General features: G+C 33.0%; 1 pseudogene; it reads left to right on the top strand.

Moving 5' to 3' along the window:
- Positions 1 to 7,457: 7,457 nt before the first annotated feature.
- On the top strand, positions 7,458 to 7,632 carry LOC113397617 (U2 spliceosomal RNA; annotated as a pseudogene).
- Positions 7,633 to 13,191: the final 5,559 nt, after the last annotated feature.

Raw genomic sequence — 13,191 nt, 5'->3', positions numbered from 1 at the left:
GAATTACTCATTTATTAGATTGGTTAGCTGAATCTGGGATTTGGAAAAACTAAGCTAACATGTTGCTATTTATTTGACAACTGACTGAAATGCTTGTTTATTAAGAATATGATTTCTTGAATTTGAATGAAAGACAAAAGTTACTTCAAGTGGAAGTTAGTTATAAGTCTAGTTTAACGTTTTAGAAGATAACGTTAAAATTACGAGACTGTAATTTATATTGTTATCTTTATGATAATATTATAAAAGTGGTATATTTTGTTTCATTACATTTTTTGCCGAACCTTATGTCTGGCTGGGATGTAAGAAACGGTTCCTTTGCACGCGAAGACTTGCGCAGTTTGGTTTACACATTCAAGTCACTGCAGTACAGATGCAAAATTATTTTATACATAACTTTAAACAGAGTTGTCATTAATTCTTAATAGTAATATTACATTTATATTTCACAATTGAAATACGCAATTAACGAACATTTGCCCAAAAAATTGGTGAATTTATTTGGCAGGGCCTATTGAACAAACAATAGGCCTTCAGATATACAAATACCTGAAGGCAGTTGGGCCAAATTGATATGCACATACATTGAAAATATTTATGTCTGACCGATTTTGGTCGCATATCATAGCGCACAACTGAGTGCAAAAATAGTTCAGTCTTAAAAACAAAGGCTTTACGTATTTCCGAAGCATAGGAGTGCACACTGCAAATTTCTAGACTCTGCTCTGCTACTGAGAGTGTTTTAATAGCCTAATAATTTCAACAGTAACCTGACTTGTTGTTGTACGACGTAGCCGTCGTTATAGTGATTATTACACAAAGCATAGCATACAAATGTTATAAAGCATATAGAAGAAGAAAAGGCGTGGAGTTAGGTTTCGTATATGAAGCTGTATATACATCAAACGTCGAATGGCGATGTAAGAAATATTAACCATTCCTTACATCAGCATTGTACCACCAACGCTGGCAACTAAGATGTTATGTCCCTTGTTTCTGTTACACCGGCTCACTCATCCTTTAAACCGGAATACAACAAGTATTGCTGTTTAGCGATAGAATATCTAAAGTAGCCTAGGACCTATTTCAATAGAATACATTTTAAAGTCATCAAACCGAGTAAACCTTGGAGTAATGAGTGAAATTGCATAAGAAAGAAACAAATGCATTTAACATAATCTATGCTGCGCTTTTAATTAAGTTAGTGAAAAACAAGACGATATAAAATTAGCATTCTCTGAATGTTCCATTGCTGATACAGTATCCAAAGACTTACTTGATACTCAATATTTTATCGTTAAACTAAGCTTTCAGATCTTGTACGCTTTTAAATATAATTTTACAAAAATCCGTAAGATGATGATGCAGGTTCCATGAAAGTGGCAAACCTCCGATACTGCTTATAAATTTTAAAATAGTACGATTTTATAGTTATATTTCTAGCAAATGCACTACTTACTGAATATTCTACTGTATTGGATTTCAGTATGAAATCTAAATGAATCATCATTATTATAGCTTCACAAATGTCAATGTGTGACTGTTAACAATACGAAAATTTCAGATATGGACGTTCATAAGCGACCTAAGTATGATGTGTAAGACCAGAATGTATTAAATATATTATATTTATATCATATTAAATATTATGTGAATTATTATTATCTGTATATTACAGACGAGTATCTGTCACTTTGTCTAATAAAAATTATAATATTAAATTTTTAATCTGGTAACAAGAACATTGACAGAAACTCGTCATGGCGGAAAAATTAACTCACGAATATTTTTTTTAACTGCGTTTCAAAGTTAAACATTTTTTATAAATCTTTTAAAATTATACAGGAAAATCTAATAGACATAGTTTTACTTCTGAGTTAAGCCTAAGTTCTTACATGATAGAATAATGTTGTTTTCCTAACTCTACAATAAATGTTCTTAGCCACTGGCCTTTATACCGTATATGTTTCTCTTACAATAGTATTCGTAAATTATGATAGATTTACCGACCGTTCTATAGCCTTATTAATATTTGTTTTAAAAAAACTTTCAATGGTTTTAATAACACAACCTAATTAAAAAAAAAAATTGTATGCCTGATCTCTGCTGTTATCAAGGACTAGATACTAATTTATACTTAATATTAAACGCATGTCTTGTCTGCAGCATGAGAAATGTAATCATTTGTATTTTTTATTGTCATTTTGTTTTGTAGTCCTTTGAACATAAAATAAAATAAAAAATATAATAAAAATATATATTTTATAAAGCTTAAAAGTAGAGAGAGGCGAGGTATAGCATAACTCATAAGGCCGTGATTGTTGATAACACTTCGCGCGGCTGTAGATACGTAGCCGCCGGAGATAGACCGTAAAATAAAGTGATAACTCACACTTCGATGTATCATACTTATCGTAAAGCGTTTTTGTTATAGTCTATAAAGGATTCGCAGTCTAAGCTATGGGATACTAAACTATTTCTATAGCGATGAAGATCGAAGTTAATAGAACCGACGAAGTGAACGGTGAAATCTATATGCATAAAAATCTGTTTGTCTAGGTCTACACTCCAAAAAAATATGTCAGTTTTAAAGACAAAGGAATCACGGTTGTCGCGGTGATGTCTTCCTGAACGACGAGCGCAGGCGTGGTAGTGCACAAGTATCTGCGCAAACACAGGTGCCGTCTCTATTCCCTGTGTCTTTTAGCAGGACCGACAGAACCTGAGCGAGCTTGGGCGCTGAAGTCAGAACAGGTATGATCCCTGAGATCTCGTGAGCTGCGGCCTAGCTAGCCACTTTATCAATACGACAATCAAAAGATGATGGATATCCCATTAGACAAACTGTATTATATAAATTGTATTATATACGAGTAGATACATACCTAATATGTTTCAATTAAGGGCACGTTGATATTCAATATAATCTAAGTTCCGCACGGATACAGGTGTAAGTTATTGTTTGATTCTAATATTTGTTTAAAATAAAACATTACAATTGTGCGGAGTACAACAATGAATTGTTATCAAGTAGTACTGTTAACTAAATTGCGAAACAAACTGTTAGTTCTAAATTAGTTGCAGATATCAACAAAACTATGTACACATATATGCAACTAAGTTTAAATGAACCGGTTAGTTGAATCGGAATAGTTGTATTGACTTCCTGTGAACAATGTCGGCACCGATTATTATAATTTTTTATATAATAGAAAAACATTAATTGTTTATATTATGTACTGAATGCGTTATAATAATAATTAATCTCTTCTGTGAAGTTTTAGTTAAGGTTTTCTGATCCAAAAAGGTTTTATATCTGCCAATTGTCGTGGCACGTGGAAACACGTGCGTTTTAGCAGAGTTTTATCTGTATATTCCTCTATAGTTTCGTTGGTTTTGATGATATTTTTGTTAGGTTAGGTTAACATACCACGAATAAATTAATAAATAAAATCCATTTCTAATACTTTTAATATAATAATAATATTTAAACGATACATTCTACTGTTCGCATCGAAGTTTATAATGAATCAACAAAAAATTAATTATTATAAATTCAACTTTTATTATATCAATATAGCCATAAAGCGAGTTAATGGACCTCGATCAGCTAATACTAACACAAGGAATTACGTTAATATTAATCCATTACAAATTATCAAAGCACATTATAATTAATACATTATACACTCGTATAATGTGTACAACATTGTAAAACAAACGCACAAAAAAGTTGTGCGTTATCACTACAATATATAATTATTTATACGAACTAAAATAAATGAGATGACATTTTGTTGTCTCAGTGAAAAAACGAATAAACCGATATACACACATAAACCACCGATATAGTTTTACCAGAAGTTACAGCGCAATTTGGAGAAGATTTTTCACTTATAATATACTAGTGGGACTCCCGCGATACTTCTTCATCTTTATTCAAAAGTTCTTTTAGGAATTTCGAAAATTATGACAGGTTTTGTTTTGAATTAATTTCAATGCAAACTGTATATCTACATTGGCGCCAAAATGTTGAAAGCTTTTTTAAATTATTTTTTTAATGTCAAATAGTATACATTACTTCAGTTAGAATTGGAGCTTATCGATACCATATTACTTTAATTTTGTTTACATTTTTTATTACTTTTTCTAATACAGACGTAGTACCGCTCTCTAACTAGCCAGTATCATTTTCCGCTCTCTAAAATTAATTCTTTGTGACATCGTATCAATTCAGTAAATTGCAATCGAGAATCCTGTTTATTTTTCTGCACATCTATGGCTGGAGCTCTTCAAAATTAGGCTATATTTTTTATGTGCAGCTATCGCCCCATAAACACTGGGACAAAAATCGGCTTACGCTATTTTTTAATATATTATAAGAATGATGACAGACAGCATCTACTGGTGGTTTTGTTTAATCACGTCGTAATTTTTTCCTTATAATTATATTGAGGAACCTTCCAACTCCTGCGTCTGTAATTACAATACACTCGCCTTTAAAGCGGAACAAATCAATATAAAGTGTTTATAAAAAGTGTCAGCTTGGAGTTAGATGGAAACCTTGAAGGTACTCAACGGACGCTCAGTAGAATTCATATTCCGATCCGGTGGTACAATGGTTCGTGACTACACTTTACTTGAATAAAGCATATTTTGTTTTTGATGTCTGTCCACAGCCAGTAAAATTGTAAAACATAATAGGTAAGCCTTTCGGAAGCTTCTCAATAATCGGCGTAAGTCCGAATAATTACTTAACGACTTTGCCGAATATAATATCGACAGCTTGAGAATCGTTTTCGATTTACTGAACTATACTGAAGGCTTTGTTCAGCTCAGTAACCTTACTATATTAAATAAGACCTTTTTGTTTGGTAATAAAATAATGTACTATAGCTATGTAATAATTTTACACAAAATACGTTACACAAAATATATGCAAATCGAAACTAAGAATTACTCCTGTAACTGTATGACATCGTGGAATGGCTGCAAGAATGCTAACAGCATTTCAACATTGAATCGCAGTACCAATACGAAATGATGGTTTGTGAATCTATACATTTGATTTAAACTTCCTTGTGTCTTCATTCATATTTTCATTTTGTAATATTACGTTTTGTGGTTCCGTTTGCCTATCTATGTCTATCATGAGCGTGTATTCAAAACAACTGATGTTTAATTAAAAAAATATTTGACAGACAGACAAGGGCCCGACCCTTTATATATTGATTTTTAATTGATAAGTTTTAACGACATTTTAAAAAAGATAATTTTGTATTAATAGATATAACATTAGTCTACTTTTGTAGTAAAAACAATACTACACACTAGGAATAGTATTGAGTACATTTGTAATGCAAGGCGAAGGTGGAATTTTTTAAGATCAGATTATATCTGCAGATACAAATACAGATCCAGAAACAAATTACTTTCCTAAAGTAGAATGATTTAATGTACAGTCATGTACAGCCATGTACAGTCATGCTCGTTACAGTTGTATTGTATAATATATTCACAAATTATCTGTAAATTGGTGTTTGATTAAATCTCCATGCGGTCGTTTCCTAATTGAATCGGGTGATCTCAGTGCGTGACCGCAAACCTCACTCGATCAATATTCCACGCCGAGTTCCTAGCTGTAATCCATTTGAACATAACCTATAATAAGATATATAAGCTATTCCTTGTTGGTAGCGCTTTGTGTCAGCCGGTCTGGGTAAGTACCAATGACTCACTTAATTAGATATTCTGCCGATAAACAGTAATAAATAATTAATATCGTTGTGTTTCGGTTTAAAGTGTGAGTGAGCCAATTTAACAGGCACAAGGTACATTGTATACATTGTATACGCCAATGTCTGCAGGACTTGGTCACAAGTGTCAGGTACAGGTGATTTGCTTGCTTAACTTACGCCTATAAACATAAAAAATAAATACGAACAACCGGATACATTAAAATATATAAACTTTCGACTAAGGTAGATGTTGGGCATTCAGTTGAACGATAGAAGACATCGGTATCACAACAGACATCGAAATATACATTTATCTTAATTACAGTCTATTTTACATTAATAAAAATAATAAAACTTGATATGTTTGTATGTATATGTTATTACGTAACAGCTGAGATGGCTCAACGATTAGAAACGTGACTAACAGTCGAAGATTGTTTGTTCAAATCCGAAGAAACTATAATTCATGCGCATTGTATTTATAAACGAAACGTGTCCTTGTTGGCGAAGGATAAAATTTGGAGGAATTTACACACAAACTTACACAAGATCAGTGTGGTGGAATAATCTCCACACCGTCTCTTCAAAAGGACACGGAGCCTTGGTGAAGGATTACACATGATTACTTTACTTTTAAATAGTTATAGCTTCAAGGCTCAACTCAAAATCAAAAATAAAATATTATACCGTTTAGCGAATATTAAAATAATAATAATATAGGAATAAAAGCGGTATTATCTTAAGCTAAGCACAATCAATGTAAAGCAATCGGATAATCAATCAATTACATTGCGTGTCGAATGGAGTGCGATCGACGGATTAACGCGATTCAGCCATTAATGTATTTATTGCTAACGATAATTATCGAGAATATTTCAAAGTAATAACAAAAATAAATATTAAATAAATTACATATATAATGTATTTATCACAATTGTAACCTTTTCCATGTTTTTAGAAATAATATTATATTCATACATATCAGTATATACGTATGTATACATTGGTTCCTTAGGGGGTTCTCAGTACAGTACAGTGCAGGCACGATGAAAGGGATGAAAGAAATTATCATGGTTTCTTAGGAGATTTAATATTTTACAGTGACATATACATTAAATATATATTACGTATATTTGAAATATTATTTAAGTTCCATGTCAATTTATTAAAAACATACGAAATTTAGGTTTAAAATAATAATATAAGTATGTTTCTAACAACGTTTTGTAACCAAATGGTGTTTTTCTGGACGTTGATAAATCCAGTATTCAAAGTAATTATAAAATGCACGTGCGTTAAACCAGCACGTTTTTGAACTTATTCACATAGAGATAGGAGCACATATTCCAACGTTTAATTTTCTGAGATAGATCGTATGTGGAATATTTTTTGATATACTAGTATTCGTGTATATTTAACGTAGTGTATGCTATTTTAAGTAACGGTAATAGCCCGTAAAATGTCCCAGTGCTGGGCGAAGATTGGTTTTCATGATTTTCTGTGATTTTCATATTGTGTTGTCTTGTCGTCGTCTTTTCGTCGCCAGTCAATCGTCATCTACCGCTGGACACATTATGACTCTTTCAAGGCGCGACAAACGTCTTGATCCTTTTGTATCTTAATTCAGTCGATTTCTGCCATATTTTTAAGGTCATCGGTCCACCTAGTTGGAAGGACCTACGCTCTGTTTGCCGAACTCTACATTAGACCTTAAACCTCATCGGTGCTCGGCCTTTTGGTTGAGATCAAAGTGTAGTATCTGTTATTTGCAGCTTAATATCTGAAAGTTCACTTCGGGACGAGTATATATAAAAAAAAATACCTTACACATCGTTTGCTTCAGCGGTCATCGGTCTTTCGACTTACCAGTCCTATACAACTGAACGAAATTCACCCGTATTTATATTAAACCTTTTAAATAAAATATTTAAATAATGTTCGAAATTTTGAGATAGTAACGTTTGTATATTGTGCAAACAATATATATATGTTTAAACAGCATTCACACATATATAAACTTATTTCACATCTTAAACAAGCGTGTCTGTAATTATGTATATTCATAGTAACATTGATCACTTTGATAAAATCAGTGATAATCAATGTATGTCCACAAGAAGTAAGGATAAGCTTATAACGCTAAGTTTCCGATTCCGCAAAGTCAATAAATCCCGCTTGGGGCAAGGTATCCGCTCTGATAGTAAAATTCCGCAGACATTTTTAACTTTGCCGTTTCATATATTAAAATAATTTGTATAAAATACATTGGTAAACAAGGCATATTATTCAATACAAGATTATACAGATGATAAAAAAGCGTGGAGTTAATACTTGTTGACTTCCAGGTAGGATATATTACATACGTATATAATTGTATTTTACTAACTCATAGCATACTCATACCCCTTCGTGAATGCTCGTGTAACATCGAAGATTTGGACATTGTCTTGTGTCTTATAAAAGAGAGTGCATAGTAGTAATCCTACTTCCTACTAATATTATAAACGCGAAAGTTTGTGTGTATGGATCTGGCTGATTTCTCTGAGGTGTGGATGGATGTTTGTTACTCTTTCACGTAAAAATTACTGAACAAATTTGGATAAAATTTTGCACACAGATATAATATGTACTGGAATAACATATTGGATACTTTTTATCCCGGGAAAACATAAAATCTTTCGGAAACGCGGGTGAAACCGCAGGACGGAAGTAGTAAATAAAATAGTAATTATAGTAAAATTTATTCATTTAAACAAATCTTATTTATTTTAATAAAAACGAGTATATCCGCCATTCGTGTCAATCACAGGTTGTAGTCGCTGTCGCATTGATCCAACAAGGCGAGAGCATATTATGTCGATTCCTCTGAAGCTCTCCCAAACACTTCGGCAATGTTCTAAGACAGCTGCTTTAGTTCTATCGTTATTATTTATCCCCCGCTGCACCATCAAACCCCATAGATTTTCGATAGCGTTTATATCCGCCGCTTTTGCAGGCCAAGGAATCACCACCACTTCCCGGTGCCGTTGGAACCACTCATCACACGTCACGTCATTACATTAACCGTCACTCAAAACAACGGCCGAATAATGTTACAAGCGTTTTTATTGTAATTGTTGTAAAATTGCAAGATATTGCAAATATATGACACTGACAGACTTTGACAATTCAGTAGAAGATATCATATCTAATTTAAATCTTATAATGACTTATTAGGCCATTAAAAAGGATTCATGTTGATATGATACTAGACGTAGTCCAAAGATGTTACACTATTTTGAACCAAGTTATCATACTAATAATTAATTTTATATGCAGTTGTCTGTTTAGTGCTTTAGTTTCAAAAAGTACCAAGAGTTTACGGCTTGATAAAGGAATAAATTTGAAAACTGACGAAGGTTTTCTTACTCTGAGAGTACATTCCGAACCGGTGGTAGATTCACTTAATATAGTTTGTTAAATGACGATTCAAAATTGCATGTTAAAGCCTACTTGAATAAAGTATATTTTGATTTTAATTTTAATAAAAGGCATAGTTTCAGTGGTTTCGAAAAATTTAGTTTATATTGACGCTGTGAAATTCCAGCTAAATCGATTGAGTGATATTTCTGTAATCTCAGATTATAAAACAAAAGAGCAGAAGGCGCGCGGAACATTGTAGCGAACGCAAATTCCACGTAGTCTTAAGTAATTAATATTTCGTTAATACATCAATAAATAAGAATTAAAGTGACAGCACTTGACGTATTAATAACAAGACCTGTAGTTTTGATTTCGTATTCGCGTTTTTTGTTCCAAGCACGCTTTTGTTTTATTATCTGAGGACGTAATATTCAGTTGCAACATTTAACGCAAACATCCTTATAAACGAAGTTAAATGAAACCTTGTTATACTTAATTCATTTGAGCTGGAATATTTGACTGCAGATATATTTAAAATAAATAACTTGTTTCGCTTTCTCGCCTGTCATAAAGCAGGTACGGGCTTACGGGCTCTCAGACAGATTAATAGTTTTCTAGCTCACTGAAGCTGGATATTTCCATTGGTATTCGAGTCAAATAATATTTGTACATTTTTCAACAGCGAAATAGTTCTTACGCTCGATGACTTAATGTGACATTATTGAGCAACCTAATGTTTGAGACCAAGCGTAAAATGATGACGTGGAGCTAATACGTGTTAACTTCCAGGCAGGAGATATAAAATAAATGAATATAAATATTAGACAACATCACATACATTACTCTGATCCCAATGTAAGTAGCTAAAGCACTTGTGTTATGGAAAATCAGACGTAGCGACGGTATCAAATACATCCAGACCCAAGACAACATAGAAAACTAATAAACTTTTTCTACATCGATTCGGCCGGGAATCGACCCCGGGACCTCGGAGTGGCGTACCCATGAAAACCGGTGTACACACTACTCCACCACGGAGGTCGTCAAAATATTATATACATATATTGTATTTGGCTAACATGACCTTGTATTTTAAATGTTGAAAAAAAGTAACTACTGAGTTTCTTGCCGGTTCTTCTCGGTAGAATATAGGTACATTTCAAACCGGTGGTAGATACACTTGATATAGTTTGTAAAAAGTTCTCGTAAAATTCTACTTGAATAAAGTATATTTTGATTTTGACCATAAGATAAAAAAAATACTTGACGTCACAACATATTACTCATGATATTATGCCGAATTCTTAATATTTGCAAATGTTCTACTGTGCGAAGATTAATTAATAAAAATATTAATTAGAATTAATTGAACATCGGTATTGTTTTTAAGTGATATTTTTATCAACCATTGTACCGTATGTATTAAGATGAAAATATGAATGAATTGGATGCTCATCTCTATACCAAATATTATTACTATTATTATTAAACACTGTCTTATAGTTGGTAATACCATATATATATATATATATAAACTAACTATGTTATCGTATTTGTGTTTTGGTTTTGAGTCATATAATACGGAATGTAATAAGATACATGCGCACGAAAGGTATTGGATTACAAAATAAATGAAAGATTAATTATTGATGACGAATTTAATATATAATATTATGTAGTCATCATTCTTCATTATTCGAAATGCTCTAAATATTTATATCTATTGACAACAATTTATTTTCCTCAGATCGGGATGTTGCAACTGTTTTTGAAAAATTTTTTGCTGACATTCCATTTTCGACTACTAACTCATTAAATTCCTCTCCTACCGTTGCTGAATCATTATTAAAAAACCACGTGGAAAAATGTAATATTAGCTTTAAATTTAATACAGTAAGTGTAAGTGATGTAATAAGTTCCTTCAGATCACTAGATATTAAGAAAACGGCCGATCTGTGGGGGATCTCTGTCAAGGTAGTCAATTCAATAATTGATGTAATCGCACCCTACCTTGTCACTATATTTAATAAATGTGTCCTTAGTGGCGTGTTTCCTGACCTCATGAAACATAGTAGAGTATTACCAATATTTAAGTCAGGTAGTACATCAGACCCCAACAACTATAGGCCCATCTCTGTACTACCAACTCTTAGCAGGATTTTTGAAAAGTTATTACTAAATCAAATGCTAGTACATTTTAACAATAACAAGTTGCTACACAAGAAACAATTTGGATTTACAAGGGGTCGCTCGACAACTGACGCTGGTGTTGAGCTCGTTAAAAATATTTACAGGGCCTGGGAGGAGTCACAGGATGCCTTAGGGATATTTTGTGATTTATCTAAGGCCTTTGATTGCGTGCAACACGAAACTTTGGTCAGGAAGCTACGTCATTATGGAATTAGGGACACTGCACTCAGTCTTCTGATTTCGTATCTGAGCAATCGGATTCAGAGGGTTGATGTAAATGGAAAGAGATCTCCCGGGTCTCCAGTTACTGTGGGGGTCCCTCAAGGATCAATTCTTGGACCATTCCTCTTCCTTGTTTATATAAATGACCTGCCACATCTCCTAGGTGATAAACTCGAGATAGTATTGTTTGCTGATGATACTTCTTTAATTTTTAAAATAAAAAGACGTCTTTCAATATATGACGATGTGAACAATACTCTCTCTGAAATAGTAAATTGGTTTAGTGTTAATAATTTAATGTTAAATAGTAAAAAGACTAAATGTATTAAATTCACTACTCCCAATGTAAGATGTGTCAAAACGAGTGTATGCTTAAACGGGGAAGCATTAGATGTTTTAGAATCAACAGAGTTCCTTGGTATGACAATAGACTCTAAGCTCCAATGGGGCCCCCATATAAATAAGTTGGCGAATAGACTCAGCTCTGCAGCCTATGCGGTAAAAAAAATTAGACTTTTGACTGATGTGGATACGGCTCGCCTTGTGTACTTCAGTTATTTCCACAGTATAATGTCGTATGGCATCCTACTCTGGGGTAATGCAGCTGACATTAATACTATTTTTGTACTGCAGAAGAGGGCTATTCGTGCAATTTATAACCTGGGCCCAAAAGATTCGTTAAGAGATAAATTTAAAGAAATTAAAATAATGACTGTCGCTTCTCAATTTGTTTTTGATAATGTTATGTATGTACGCAAAAACATAAACGATTTTCCCAGAAATTGTGACGTACATTCTATTAACACTAGGAACAAGAATAAACTTGTTACTCCAAGTACCCGATTACACAGGGTTAGTAACTCTTTTTTGGGGCAATGTATACGTTTTTACAACAGGATCCCAGAAAACGTTCAAAATTATTCAATTATAAAATTCAAAAGAATCGTTAAAGAGCGTTTGTGTGCTAAAGGATATTACAACACTAATGACTTTTTAGTTGACTGCACACCTTGGGAATGAAATGATCGCCTCCAGGCTGTTTCAAATAACTAAAATATAATAATTATTGTACATGCAAAATGAAAAAAAAAAAAAAAATATCCCGCTGAGTTTCTTTCGCCGGTTCTTCTCAGGTCCGAGGTGCTAAATTCCGAACCGGTGGTAGATTTTTGACAATCAATAAGCAAGTGTAAACACTTCTATATTGAATAAAGATTTTTGATTTGATTTGATTTGATTTAAAAAATGCTAGTTTGAAATAATGCAGTTGGAACTCCTAGTGACGGCTGAACGCGAACGCTTGCAGATCTTTTATAACTGCGATGTCACGGGGTGGTACGGGCGTGCCTAAAAATACTGCAACTAGAATTTATTTTATACTCCTACTAACTCGTTGAGGCCACATATCTTGAAGTGCGAAAACATTGATTGGTTTGCTGTCAAGGAATATTCTGCAGCTGTCCGAAGTAAGCGTCAAATTCACAAAACAATAAACTCTTTCCTGTTCAATTGCTGTCTCGTCGGATTAACATACACTGGAGTACTATAACTTTGCGCTAATAGTTATCTTTCTTTGAGAATAGCCGCCGTGGCTGAATGAAATCAGGAAGACATCATCACAATTATGCTACTAGGCGTG

This window comes from Vanessa tameamea, chromosome 3 (genome assembly GCF_037043105.1).
Source record: "Vanessa tameamea isolate UH-Manoa-2023 chromosome 3, ilVanTame1 primary haplotype, whole genome shotgun sequence".
Classification (NCBI taxonomy): domain Eukaryota; kingdom Metazoa; phylum Arthropoda; class Insecta; order Lepidoptera; family Nymphalidae; genus Vanessa; species Vanessa tameamea.
Note: the sequence above shows the minus strand (reverse complement) of the source record. Positions and strands in the feature narration are given on the sequence as shown.